The sequence below is a fragment of the Delphinus delphis genome, chromosome 11, assembly GCF_949987515.2.
Source record: "Delphinus delphis chromosome 11, mDelDel1.2, whole genome shotgun sequence".
Classification (NCBI taxonomy): domain Eukaryota; kingdom Metazoa; phylum Chordata; class Mammalia; order Artiodactyla; family Delphinidae; genus Delphinus; species Delphinus delphis.
In genome coordinates, this window is record NC_082693.1 from 68,095,380 (window position 1) to 68,111,122 (window position 15,743).

Consider the following 15,743-nt stretch of genomic DNA (forward strand, 5'->3'; position numbering starts at 1 on the left):
CAAATGACTGCTTTTCTCATTGAAGCATAACCAGAATGACTCAAGAAAATTAGGTTGATACTGGGATTCTATTAAATTAAGATGATAGTTAAGTACTTAGGGCACCTATAGGCCTTCTAGGATGCAATCAGTGGTTGTCTTTTATAAAAGTAAATGCCTACAGTTTTCTTCTGAAGTCTTAGCAACCCCTTATCCATCTTCTTTATAAATGTTGATGGCTTTAGGGTTCTGTCCTTGGTCCTTATATCTTTTTTCTTTCCATACTCTCCCTGGGTGATTTCATTCACCTACATTTTCTTTCATGTTTGATTCAAATAATGGTGATATTAAAATATTTAATTTTATGTAAATAATAATCTATAATTGGCACTGACCAAAGGAAATTGATCATAGAGAAAGCCAGGGTTCCATGAAGGGAACAAGGGTGACTGAAGTAGCAGAAAGGAGGCACTTGGGGGACTCAGGGCACAAGTATTTCTCCAGAAGTAAAAAATATTTCAATTTTCCTTCAACTGATACAGCTGAATAATGTGGGATAAGTTAAAATTATTCTGTACATTGAAGTGGTTTTTTGGACATATACTATTTGTTATGTTAAAGCAATTCCTTTTCATTACTAAGTTTTTGAATCATGAATTATTTCATTCAACAAATATTTATTGAGCACATACTAAATAGCAGGCACAGTTCTAGGTGCTTGAAATACATCAGTAACCAAAACAGACAAAGATCTCTGCTGTCATAGAATTTAAACTTTAGTGGGATGGGAAGAAGGAAGGCAAACAATTCACAATAAACATAATAAATAATTAAATCATATGGTATGTTAGAAAGTAAGTGCTATATAATAAAAAAGAGAACCTAAACCAGGCTAAGGGAGTTCGGAGGGTCAGGGGAAGGAGAGTGGATTTCAGTTTTAAGTAGAGTGGTCAGGATAGGCCTCACTGGAGTTTTCTGGAGCAAGCACTTGAAGGACTTGCAGGTGTTCGCGTTATGAATGTTGGGAGGTGGGTGTGTTCCAGGCAGAGGAGTCAGTCAGTGAAAAGACACTAAGAGAAGTTCACCTGGCATGTTGGAGGAAAAGAGAGGAGACCCAGATATATCAAATGCCCGTATTACTTTATAAAGTCAAGCTTATGTTTTTTAAACTTTAAATTGTTATATAAAATTTATACTCATAGATTTTCTGTTGTTTATCCATGCTTGCATTCCTGGTATAAATTTTTTCTTGACTATGATATAATATTATTCTCTGTATAAATTGATGGATCCAATTTTTTCATATTTTATTTAGAGTTTTTTTAATCTAAATACATAAAATAATTTATCTGTGATTTGTTTATATTCCCCTCACAAAATTGTTTCTCAAGGTTACTCTAGCATCATAAAATGATCCATAGTTTACACTCCTATTCTAGTCTCTCAAATACTCTTTTATAAGATAAAAACAGTTTACTACTTACCTGGGACATTGAGAAAATTAGGAAGGGGATGGTAGATAGAGATACTTTATTATTAATTCAATTTTTCTGTTTGTCTATTTAAGTTAACTCTTTTGTTGGCACTATATGCATTTTTAAAGTTTTTCCAATTGTATTGAGAAATTATTGGCATATATCTCTGTATAAGATTAAGGCATACAGCATGATGGTTTCATTTACATATATTGTGAAATGATTACCACAATAGGTTCAGCTAACATCCATCTTCTCATATAGATAAAAATAAAAAGAAAAGAGTAAAAGAAAAGAATTCTCCTTGTGATGAGCACTCTTAGGATTTACTCTCCTAACAACTTTTCTATATCTCATACAGCAGTGTTAGGTGTAGTCATCATGTTGTACCTTACATTCCCTAGTGCTTATTTGTCTTCTAACTCCAAGTTTGTACCGTGTGACCACCTTCCTCCAACTCCTTGCAGCACACTTGCCTCTGATAAGCACAAGTCTGATCTCTTTTTCCATGTGTTGGGTTTTGGTTTTTGTTTTTAGATCCCACAGACAAGTGAGGTCATACAGTCTTTCTCTGTCTGATTTATTGCACTTAGCATAATGCCTTCAAGGTCTATCCATGTTGTTGCAAATGGCAAAATTTCAGTTTTTTATGGTTGAGTAATATATTACTCAACCATAATTAATATGCTTTGACTTCTTTTATGTGCTTACTACAGGATTTTCCCATGGGGTTACCGTGAGGTTTACATAAAATATCTTAAACTTTTAATGCCCTGTTTTAAAATGATAACAACTTAACTTCAATAGAATTTTTACACTTTACACTTTTAGTTGGTTTCCTCTTCACATTTTAGGTTATTGCTGTTACAATTTACATTTTTTATTGTTTTTTAATTGTGCAACTAATAACAGGTTATTGTATTTATAGTTATTTTAGCCACACTCATTTTTTTTTTAAATGAGTGTTGTGAGTTATGCATCACAGGGTCTGTACAGCTTACTGTTTCAGGACCTGAATCAGGCCTGAGGTTGCATTGAATTCCCTGGTCCAGTGAGGCCACCGGTTTTGCTCTGCAGATGGGGGAAGCCACTGGCTGTGTTCTCTTTCAAGCGCCACTGTATGTAGGGCTATCGAATGGGCTATATTGCTTCCCTGGTTGGACAGGCTGAAGGCTACATTCAGAGATGAGTGGGGCTATGAATTAGGTGCCCTGCTGAGGCACAGTTGGAGAAGCGTCTCTAAAACTGGTAATGCTCTTTGTTGTCTTTAGTCAAGCCAACCCACCCCCCAAGCTCTCTGGCCAAACAGGGCCACTAACGTTGTTCCGCAAACTGTCAGCTCTGTCTGCTCTTCTCTTGTCTTGAGCACTGCTGGGCTGCACAGCTTTCAGGTGTTTTCACCAGCCTTTCTCTCAGATGGGGCCAGAAGATACTCTCCACAGTGGCTGAGGCTGTTTTTGGCCCCCTTGCCTGGGTAGGAGTGGGAGGGCCACTGCAGGCTACACAATTCCCTAAACAGCTTCTCCAGTTTAGAGGGGCCAGAAGCTACCCTCAGCTTTGGCTACAAATGAATCCCCCGCCTATGCGTACACTGAAAGCCTCCACGTCTAGCACTGCCTTTCCTTTTCGGGTGATTAGCTTTGTCCACCCACCTCTTGGCTTGAGTGCCGCTGGGCCACACAGCTTCCAGGAGTTGTCACCAGTCCTTCTGGTCAGATGGGACTGGGAAGCGCTCTCCAGAGGGGATGGGATTGTGACTCAGCACCTTGCCTGGGGGTGAGCAAACCAGGTTCTGGGTCTGACAAAACTCCTTGTTTGAGGATCCAAATCAGGTAGATCTGCACCCCCCTGAGTTCCTCCAGAGCATACCCCTGATTAGTTCTGCAGATGAGCAAAGCCACTGGTTGGAATTACTACTTGGGCACTGCAGGTATGAACTCAGTCTGCCAAGATCCCCGTGATGGTTTTTGCAAGCCTTCTTTGTCACTGTCAGATTCCCAGCGACTGAGCCCTGCAAATTCTTAGTGTGAGGTCAGAGTAGGGGCTTCTGCAAAGTGACCCACAATGGGGAGGGGGGGAGCTGCTTGTACCTCCTGGATTCTCTTCTTCCACTGGATGAACCAGTGGCTCAGGGAAGACCTCTCTGTGTGATGCTGTGCTGTCCTGGGGGAGGGGAAGTGCAGTCAACATGTAACTGCTTCTGTTACCTTGTAATGCAGTCTGTCTTGGTCTCTGGGGGTGGGGGGTTACTTCAGCCTCACTCTCTTACCCCAGGATTCTTTCAGTGGTGTCTTGTTCTTGAATAGATGTTAGTTGTTCTTCTTGTAAGGGTAAGTGAAGTCAGGAATGACTTACGTTGCCATCTCAGTGTCATCATTCTCCTAAGTTAACTGTTTCTTATTGAGTAAATTTTGGTAATTCATTTCTTTTAAATTTTTCTAATTTTTTAGTGTGTTGCAATAAGTTTGTTAGTATTATTTTTAATTTAAAATTTTAGATTATACTTGTAGATATAAGTACTTCTCCATAATATTGTGTGTTTCAACCTTTTCTCTCTCTTTTCTAATCAGTTTTGCTAAACATTTGTCTACTAGTCCTTTCAAAGAATCAACTTTTGATATTGTTGGCGATGTACTTTTTGCTTTTTTGTGAATTTTCTTTTCCCACATTATGTATATATTTCTTCTACTTGTTTTTTTTCCTAGCTTTTGGGTTTGAACAACTACGATTATATTTTAGTTTGTAAATTGCTTCAAGATTATAATTTACTCTATAAGTACAGCTGTAGTAGCAAACTACTAACAACCTCGGTCTCATGCAATATAACAGGTAGAGAGTCCCAAGCTCACAGGGAATTCCAAGAAACCACTGCATTAGCTGTGTGACCTTCTGAGAGTTGTGACTTCCATTTTACTCTGTCCTCCAAATTACATACATGTCCCTCTTATTGGCAAACTCTAAGAATCTACAAGGAAAGAGATTCTTGGAAATGCAGTGCTCACCCTTACAAGGAAGCAGTCATGATAGCATATTGAAAACAGCCAATCCAGCACATAGCATTCCTATCCATAATTGAATTTTTTATGAGTTCCTTTGTGTATGTGTGATATTTTCGTTAGATTTATTATTATGGTTACACTGATTTTACAAAATGAATTGGGAAGATTTTATATTTTAATTTTTTTTTTTTTTTTGCGGTATGCAGGTCTCTCACTGCTGTGGCCTTTCCCGCTGCGGAGCACAGGCTCCGGACGCGCAGGCTCAGCGGCCATGGCTCACGGGCCCAGCCGCTCCGCGGCACGTGGGATCCTCCCATACCAGGGCACGAACCCACGTCCCCTGCATCGGCAGGCGGACTCTCAACCACTGCGCCACCAGGGAAGCCCCAAGATTTTATATTTTACTAAATTTTTGGCTAGTATGAATATATCTCCTTGGACATATCTCTTCTTTGAAAGATTGAAATGAATTAGCTTGTAAAGCCATCCGGGCCTAATAATCTTTCAGAGGTAGTTCTTTCACATTATTTCCAAGAGCTTTTAAAAATTCTTCCTATCTAGGTTTTCTTCTTCATCTTTATTTGCTTTGGAAAAAAATTTTTTTCAGAGACTATTTTTTATTTTAACAAAATTTTAAACCAGGGTTGTGCATACTAAAGCTGTATTTATAGAATACTTTAAAAATCTGTTTTCTAGCTATGCTTGCAATAAACAGCCTTGCTGCACAACTAACCATCCAATAATCTCAGTTGCTCACAACAGCCTTTATTTCTCACTCATAATACACTTCAGCAATTGCAGTTTGCTCCAGTCTACTTGACTCTGTTTGACTTTGTTCCATGTGTCTTCTCATCCTGGGACCTTGCCTGAAGGAGCAAACCTTATATGGAACACACCTATTCTGTTAGAAAAAGGGAAGACAGGAGGCCAACGCAATTGAAAATAAAACTTCTGTTTAGATGTGGTGTGTGTCACATCATTTACTTTTCATTGTCCAAAACAAATCAGACCCAGGTGTGGTTCTTCTTGATCTGAACACCCGGAGGAGGAGAGGTGGGAACCCAACCTTCCACACATGCCCACAACACAAATCCAATGTATAATGGTGGAATAGGAACAAGACAACTATAATAAACAATGCCATTCGGAGCAGTCAGTCGTCCAAAGCACTTCTGAAATCTCACTGAGCTAACTTATAATGTGTTCCTGTGCTCAGTGAGGAAATGTTAGTTAGAGGCCATAGTTCTCCTTAAAAGTAATGCCCTTGTCATTTGTTCTCCATGGCTTCTGAGTCCCCCCACTCTTTAATTAATGTTTCCTTTTTCAGTATCACCCTTGGCCACATATGAAATGGAAATTTTGGTGCCTAAAATAGTTTGTCAGTTTAATCAGACTGGTGGTACTTAAAAAATTATTTGCTTCCAATCCATTCTGTGTATTAATAGGCACGTGCACAATTCTTTTCAAGACATGCCTTTCTCTTTAGATTTAAGCATAGGTACTTTGAGCTTATCAGATACCTGTGAGATTATGCTTTTGGTCTCTTTCCCCAGAGATATGTTGTCCAACTTAAAGGATCTGATGGGGGACTGGCAAATTAATTAAATCTGAGTTTGAAACAAAAGATGTGGTGGCCATGCCCTCACTTTGTTCACTGAAGTTGCTCAAAACATTTTTTCGTTTTGTTGCTCCCATTTACCAATTAGAGAAGGGAAAACAATATATCTCTGAATCCTGCAAGTTCTGGAATGAATTTCTGAGCTTTTTTTCTTTTCTTTTCTTTTCTTTTTTTTTTTTTTTTTTTTGGTCTCTTCTTGAAAATGAGCCAGCTTTCTCCTAACTCATCTCCTCCTTGGCACACCCCTTATAAAATGCAGCTAATACCAACAAATGCATACTAATAACATTCTATTTAAAAAAAACTCTCTCCCAGAACCACAGGTTCATTAGATTCAGTATCTGTTTTTTTTTGTTTGTTTGTTTGTTGTTGTTTTTTTGTGGTACACGGGCCTCTCACTCTCACTTGTGGCCTCTCCCGTTGCGGAGCACAGGCTCCGGACGCGCAAGCTCAGCGGCCATGGCTCACGGGCCCAGCCGCTCCACGGCATGTGGGATCTTCCCGGACTGGGGCACGAACTCGTATCCCCTGCATTGGCAGGCGGACTCTCAACCACTGCGCCACCAGGGAAGCCCCAGTATCTGTTTTTTAAATGATTTCAGGTGAGTTTTATCAAATATTTCACCACTGTATAATGTCGGTTGCCATTTTCCAGTCTCTACTAACATTTTACTGTTCATCCACTATCTGATCCCAAGCTAATGCCATATGTGTTAGTTTTTTGTTGCTGTTGTTGATGGTGGTTTTTTTTAAATGACAGAACCCACTTGTGTCAATTTCCCTATTAGTTAGACTTGTGTCATAACAAGCATGTTTCATGTAGCTTCTCATTCCGGAAGCCAGACTGAAGGAGTAGATCCTATGCAGAACATTTTCAAAGCAAAGGGAAAGGGCAAGAATATGAATCAAACCAGACAATCATATTTAAAACTGTTTTTCAGACATGGAGAATGGTTTACTTTGTGAAAGACCCAGCTCTTAAACTTATTTATATATTCTACTGATTTTTTTCTATTTCTTAATTTGCTAAATTTGGTTTCAACTCTGTTATAGTCTTCTGCATGTATCAATTTGCTTTGTTTTTCTATTTCTAACTTTTTAGATTAATGCTCAATTAATATTTCCCCCTGTTTTGAATAAGAAAAGGACCTCACTAATTACAAAGTGATGCTGTATTCAGCCTCTGTCCTATTGTTGCTCCTCAGTGTTAGAGATTTTCCCCAGTTGCTCCTCAGCTTTCTGAAAGTTGCTGTCTGTTTTCTGTATGACTTCCAGTCCAGCTGCTTTCAAATTTATACTGTTTCATAGTGTTAAAAAAAAAAAAAAGAGAGTGATAAGCTCTATCCCTGTCCATTGAGGACTTTACTCCTTGCTCTACAAATTAGAGAGTATTTAAGATGTTCTAAAAAGGTATACCTTTATTATTTTGAAGTGATACAACATTTTCAAAGAGAGAATATTCTTTGTGTCTCCCTTCATTATATCTAGTTGAAATTCTTGAGTTTTTTTTAAAAGCATCTTTCTTTAGTTTCAATTCATATCCAGAAACTCCCTCTTTGAGATTCCCTTTGATAATTGCAGTGGGATTCAAAAAGGAGGAGTTAATTGCCTGTGTTCACATCATTATCTACCCAGGAATCTTCCCCTGAGGATACTCTATACATGGATAGTATATGGCAGGATTTGAGCTATGTGTAATATATTGATGTTTTTGGGAGGCAGAGTCTTCACTGGTTGGGTTGGGTGATACAAATATGCAGTCTTGGAAGTGAAAGAAGTTAAAAAATGTAAAGAGAACACCCTAATGTTGCAGTGAAATTGGAAGTATCAGAATTAGCTCATTTTAAACATGTATAATTTAAATATATGTACATATTAAATTCATGAAATTCCACTGAAAGGGCCTAGAAGCAAAGACACACATAGCAATGAGCACATCTAGAAGTAAGGTCTCAGTTTCTAAATATCATTCTGCACTGAAAAGAATCAGTGTTTCTGAAATGGCTAAACCTAGGTCTGAGACAAAGAAAATACAAGATGAGCTTGGAAATATCTTGTGCCAGAAGTGATCAAAAAGAGATAGGGACATAGCAAAAGGAAATAGCTAGCTTGAAAGGTTTCCAACTTGCTAAATATGGGGAATTTCAAACTTGAAAATTAAGAAAGACAGTAATGTAGTAATATAGCATAACAGTAAATAGAATAAGAATATATATGTCCATACTCATAATAAATAAAGCAATAAATATGAAAGAAGAAAAAGATCTTTCTTATAGTAAAAGGCCAAATACTGAATGTATATGGAATGGGGATTTATAAAATTACCAGCTTGCAAATAGCAGATTAGTAATTAATTTGAGTAAGATAATCTATGGTTTCTAAAACTAGTAGTTAAAATTTTTTCCAGTACTTGTTATGAAAAATTTCAAACTACAGAAAAGTTTCAGGAATTTTCTAGTGAATGCTTATATACTCACCATTTAGATTCAACCATTAACATTTTACTACCCTTGTTTTATCACAGATCAACACCTTTCCACCATTCTACTTGTCATAAATCCATCTTATTTTATTGAAGCATTTCAAAACAAATTTTATACATCCGTGCATTTTCCCCCTAAACACTTCAGCATACATATAATTCATTGGAATTCAATATATATTTATAGTTCTTTTTTTTTCTTTTGAGGTAAAATTTACATAAAATAAAATTAACAAGTCTTAGATATATCATTTGATGAGTTTTGAAACAATTGTGTAACCCAACCACCTGCCAAGATACAAAACGTTACCAGAGGGCTTCCCTGGTGGCGTAGTGGTTGAGAGTCTGCCTGCCGATGCAGGGGACACGGGTTCATGCCCCGGTCCGGGAAGATCCCACATGCCGCGGAGCGGCTGGACCCGTGAGCCATGGCCGCTGAGCCTGCGCGTCTGGAGCCTGTGCTCCGCAACGGGAGAGGCCACAACAGTGAGAGGCCCGTGTACCGCAAAAAAAAAACGTTACCAGAAAACATCACTCCAGAAAATTGCCTCTTCCCAGGTAATACCTATATCACCCCTCCAAGGCAACCATTGTTCTTATTTTCTCCAGCATACATAAAATTTTACTTCTCTAAAACTTTATACGAATTAAATCATACAGTAGTACTCTTTTATTAAGACTTCTTTCACTCAGAATAATACTTTTAAAATTCATCCATGTTAGGGGAGTAGTTCATTTCTTTTTATTACTGAAGAGTATTCTTTTGTATGAATATAAGTATACAATCATTATCCATACTCCTACTGATAGATACTTAGGCTATTTCTAGTTTTGACTATTATGAATACATTTGCTATAAACATTCTTTCACATTTATTTTTATTGACATATCTTTTCATTTCTCTTGGGTAAATTTTTAGGAATAGTATTTCTGCACCACATAGTAGGCATATACTTAGTTTTATAGGAAACTGAATAACATTTTTCAAAGGGATCTGGTGTCAAAGTCTGTGCTCTTAACTACTGTGCTGTACAGTTGAAATGGGACTTGCAGGAAAAATAGGATTTTCCACATAGAAAATCGAGGGAAAGATATTTCCGATAAAGAAAGCAAAGCATACACTCGTGAAGTTTATTCATGAGAGGGAATTGAGGCATGTGTTTGATGAGATTTCGAAGGTAATTAAGTTATGTCCTGGAGATCTGCTTGATCACAATGATAAAGATTTATGGCTTAATGCCATAAAAGATGGTAACTCATAGGAGTTTGGGGAGGGAGGAAGAAATCATTCATTCATTCATTGATTCATTCTCTACAGTAAACATTTGCTGAATACTAAGCATGTTCAAACACCTCAGTGATCTTTGTGGTGTTTTAAGATGTGCTAAAGTTTTGAGACAGCACGATGTCAGGAAAGGAAAGGACATCTTCGAGAAACACTGAAAAGACAATTCCAAAGGATTTTTTAGTTAATAGAATTTATCTTTCTGAAAGAGAGTCAGAACTTAACAGTAGTCAAAGCCTGAATAATTGGGAAATTTCTATTGCTTTTAACCACAATAGGGAAGTTAAAAGACAATCAAGTTAGGGTTACGAAGCTGGAAGCAGAACGTTTTTGAAGGCACACTTTCTAGGGAACCCAGTACTTCTGTTATAATATCAAGTACAAAGTTCTAAATGTAACAGAATTTGTGTTCTTGGCTTTTACATAGAAAAGACCTTAGACTACTTAAACGAACATAGGGCTATTTTAGTTCTAAGTTGGTATGCCACGTCTTAATTATATTTATAAGTTCTGTCAAATAATTTCTTAGAATAGTTTTGTTTGTTGTAGGAAATATAGCCAAGAAGTTCAGATTTCCTTTGAAAGTAACAATATTTAGGGATTTAAACATTGATTTCAGGGCTTTTGAAATTTAATAATGCATACATATTGGTGCTTTTTTGTATTTAAGCCAAACTAATTTGCAGAACTTAAAGTTGGAGGGAGATATAATAGCGTATCTTTCAAGGGAAAGCAGTGTACAATCATATTTAATAATATGTTATTATAATGTTATGCCAATAAAGCATTTAGAGATGCGTGTAAAACACGAGAATTCAGAGTGAATCAGAAGAGAATCTACAGTCTTAGAAAAGCCCTACCAGCAATCTTTCTCTTCCATTACTTTCATACAACCTTACCCTGAGTCTAATTGTCACATTGTAATCTGTTAGTTATTTGCACATGCTTCTCTTGTGAGTAATATTTGAGCATTATATTTCCAGCCCAGCTAAGTAGATTTTTATATTAAATTAAGTTCTGCTTTTTTTTTCATCATTTAGATTCTCTTTATATTTGATAACACTGGGGACCACCATTTAATGGTCCCTCTCCACCTCCCTGCACACCTCTGTCAATCTCTGATTATGAAAGGTATGATAAAAGTCACAATGTGAAATAATAGCATGACAGGAATAAATTGGAGGTCCTAGGGAGATTCAATTGGAAGATAGTACTAATTCAAGAATAAAGTGAGGGGCGCTGAATAAGTAAGTTACTGTCACAAAAATGATGTAAAACCAAATCATTCCCAAGCTCAATGGCTTAAAACTATGATTACTATCCTCATCACATATCTATAGAGTGGTCAGGAATTACCTTATCTAAACTGGCCTGGCTCTACTGGTTCTAAGCCTCATTCAGGGCTGCTCCACATGTCTCTCACCTGCCTTGGACCATTAACATCCAAGGCATGTTCTTTTCATGGCAAAAGGGCCAACAGAAACTTGATGCCTCTTAAGGACAGAATTAGAACTGGCACATTATCACAACTGCCCACATTCTATCAGTCAAAGCAAGTCACTTGGCCAAGCCCCATATAATGAGGCAGCGATGGTTATTTCTCCCATAATGTTGGGGAAAGGACTAAATATCATGAACAATAATCTATAAAACCCAAGCACTTAAGCAATCTAAAATATTTTCTGTAACTAGACTTCTCTTTTTTGAGTTTCACACCTATACATTTCCATACCTAGCTGTCCCCCAGGTACCTCATCTTCTCAGTCTTTGACAATTCCAGTCTTGCCCAATGGCATGTTTTAAGTACCTTTTATGTGCAGGCACAGCCTCACCCAGTCCCTGAGTCATCAATAATGAAGAAGGCAATTTATTAGTCATTCCATTTATATTAAGTCTTGCTGTAGAAAGTGAATATCATTGTGCCTGGGCTGGGACTATAGGCTTGCTGAGCATTGACCTTTTTTTCTCCAAAAAATGTTTGCATGGAAGTGAGTAGCTTGTAAACTAGGATTCTGTATCAATTTTCCTAAGTTCCAGAAAAGAGGTAGCAATAAGTTATAAAGGATGCATTGTGTAGAATGGACATTTTAACAAGATTAATTTCAATCCATGAACACAGAATACCTTTTCATTTATTTATGCCTTCTTCAATTTCTTTCATCAATGTCTCATAGTTTTCAGTGTACAGACCTTTCACTTCTTTGATTACGTTTATTCTTAAGTATTTTATTATTTTTGATGCTGTTGTAAATGGGATTGTTTTAAATTTCTTTTTTGGATAGTTTGTTGATAGTATGTATGAATGCAGCTGATTTTTGTATATTAATTTTGTATCCTGCAATGTTACTAAATTCATTTATTAGTTCTAATATATTTTTGGTGGAATCTTTAGGGTTTTCTACATAAGATTATTTCATCTGAAAACAGAGACAGTTGAACTTCTTCCTTTCTCATTTGGATGCTTTATATTTATTTTTCTTGCCTGATTGCTTTGACCTGAACTTCCAGTACCATATTGAATAGGAGTGGTAAAAGAAGGCATCTTTACCTTGTTTCTTACCTTAGATAAAGAGATTCCTCTTTTTACCATTCAATATGATGTGAACTGTTGGTTTGTCATATATGGTCTTTATTATGTTGAGGTATATTTCTTCTGTACCTAATTTATTGAGAGTTTTTATTATGAATGATGTCAAATTTTGTCAAATGCTTTTTCTGCATCTATTGAGATAATTGTATGATTTTTATTCTTAATTCTGTTAATGTAGTGTGTCACATTTATTGATTTGGTATTTTGAAACATCCTTGCATCTCAGGGATAAATCAGTCTTAATTATGTATGATTTTTTAAAGCTACCATTGGATTCAGTTTGCTAGTATTTTGTTGAGAATTTTTGCATCTATGTTCATCAGGGTCTCAAGAAAGCTGGAAATATATAAAAATACATATATACATATGTATAAATGTATATATATATATACATATATATACATTTCTATACAACCAAAAACATAAATGAAATTAAAAGTCAATGAAAAATAAAGAATACATTGTTAGTACAATGACAAGGAAAGAAACCATTCTCATTCTCATTCATTTAAGCAGTAAATATATATTGAGAATCTAGCTTGTGCTAGGCACTTTTCTAAATTCTAGACTTCAGAGAGCTGAGAAAGAAGCATTTAGACAAGAAGTGGACCTTGAATCTGGGAATAAAAGGAAAAAAAATGACAGTGTCATTAGTAAAATAATTATTTGTTTTGATTTTTCAACTGTAACACATCTGCTCTGCAGCAAGCTATATATTACTCCATATCCAAGTCCACAACATCTAAGTGCAGATTAGAAAAAAGTAATATCTATCTAAAATATCAAATTCATGCTCATCTTTGCATATTAAGGATTTATTTAATTATTTTAATTGATGGTAATAAAATGTTCCTATATACTTTAACTTAGAATAGTGGTGTTTTATAATATGCTCAATGCATATTTGAAATGTCTATGTATTAAATCATAAGTAAATCTTGCTTTATCTTTCCATTTTTAAAGTCAAAAGTTATCTCTGATTGCTTTAGAAATAACGAATTGAAAGGTACAACCAACTGTGTTTTACAGGAAAATGTATACTGTTCAGATAAAAAGTAAATATAATATACTTTATTCCCTGTTTTAAACCTTATGCTAAAGGTTGAGTACATTTTTCTCTTCATTCTTAAGGATGATTACTATACTCCAGGGTATAAAATTGGGAAAGTAGGTACATATACACATAAATATATAGACCAATAAACCCATCAGTAATAAGAATTACCCTTTGCTTTCAAAAGAACAGTCGTTCATGGAATAAAAATAAAGTAACTTGCACTCTGTAAATAACTGGATACATTTAATAGTTGCTTAATTTGTGGTTTGCAAAAGCTTGGCTTAGGCAATTAGAAGGAATAATTAGCTGCAGCATCAAAAATGGCATTTTTATTTTGTGGTACTTTGTCTTTCTAAAGAAATGATTAAATATATTGCATTTAAAGTGGTAGTGCAAAAATATGCCAACCTCACTATATTTAATTAGTAAAAATGTATTATTTTATAATAATATTAGTTTAAAAAGTAAAATATACCTTTCAATATAGCACATAATTAAAAACTATCATTCTAGCAGAAAGCTTTTTCTGCTTCATAAAAATAGTTCTTAAATATAGTTCTTTAATATAATGGGAAGTGAGCTAAATAAATAAATTTGATAAGGCATTTCACCATTTAAAAATAATTTACTCAAAAAATTTTAAATTTTAATTTTGTAGTTAAAAATTGATTAGGCCGATCACTAATTTGCATTAAAACTGGCTCATTATCATACCAGCTGCTGAAAAATTTGTGAAACAAGTTTCATGTTGGCAAGCAGAACTACAGGCTGTCTTAGATGTAAAAATATCTGCAGGCATGAAAGATGTTCTATGCAATTAGAGAAGAAGTACAGACCCAGATTTCGGAGGATTTCTCTTGTGGATGATTTTCATTCTCAGTGAAGATGGGAAGTTACAAGGAAAGGTTGCCTGGCAAAAGTGGTCATCCTGCAACTAAACTGACCTATTCTCAAATAAAAGTATTATTATAGTTAAAGGTATTATATAGTTATTATTAAAGGTATTATTATAGTTATATAATAAAGGTATTATTATAGTTAAAGGATCATATAAGCGTAATGAATTGGCTTGCTCCCAGATGTAGATTTGCATTAAACACTTTTCATAATAAACTGGAATCAATGGGTGTTTCAGAATTTATTTCTAAATCTTTATATTATTTATTTCTGAGAGAGTCAAGAATTTTGAAAAATCTCCACATAGTTCCACTCGAATTATTTTCCACAAGACAGTGAAATAGTCAAAGATTAAAATATCTTTATCTACAAAACTTCTGTTTTTTAATTTTTATTTTTAATATTTTTAATTTTTTAATTTTTTGCTTTCAAATTTTGGCAGGCCAAAAACAAACAAATAAGAAAAGCCACAAGGAAATAGTTTTGTAGATGCACCTTATTGTCAATTTTATAGAGGCTACTAAAGGTGATCTTTTTAGAAGAAAAATATTATAAAATTATCCAACAAACTCAGATTTTGGAAAAGCAAATGCTTCAAAAGTATATTTAAACTGGACTAATGTTGCATGAAGTTCTACAAAAATTTATCACTAATCATTTTGCCCTATTCCCTAAATATCTTCAATCTATCATGTATAGTTGCTAACGTGCTTATTTTTTTAGCTAGAAAAACTCTGGTTTCCATTACATTGAAATTTAAATATTAATGTAAAGTTGTCTGTAGTCTGAGCTTTATATAGGGAAAGTGTGGTTATCTCAATAATGCAAGCAAGATTGTTTGCTTCTCTATCAATTAGACATGTTATGTCAAAGTACTTTCTGCATAATTCCTTACCCATTTCAATTTCTTGGATTATGTATCTTCACTAGTATTATGGACTTTAGATCAAAATAACAAAAGAGAAAAATTAAGCTTAACATTAACAAAAGAGAAAAATTAAGCTTAACATAATTAAATGAATTTTCACTTTATAAACTTAAGTCATAATTTGTGTTGAATTTTTTTTTTTTTTTTTTTTTTTTGCGGTACGCGGGCCTCTCACTGTTGCGGCCTCTTCCCTCCCATTGCGGAGCACAGGCTCGGGACGTGCAGGCTCAGCAGCCATGGCTCACGGACCTAGCCGCTCCGCGGCATGTTGGATCTTCCCGGACCGGGGCACGAACCTGTGTCCCCTGCATTGGCAGGCGGACTCTCAACCACTGCGCCACCAGGGAAGCCGTGTTAAATTTTTTTTTTTTTTTTTTTTACTTTAGGATAATGTGTATTCCCCCAGTTGAAATACATATTGCCCTCTATAGA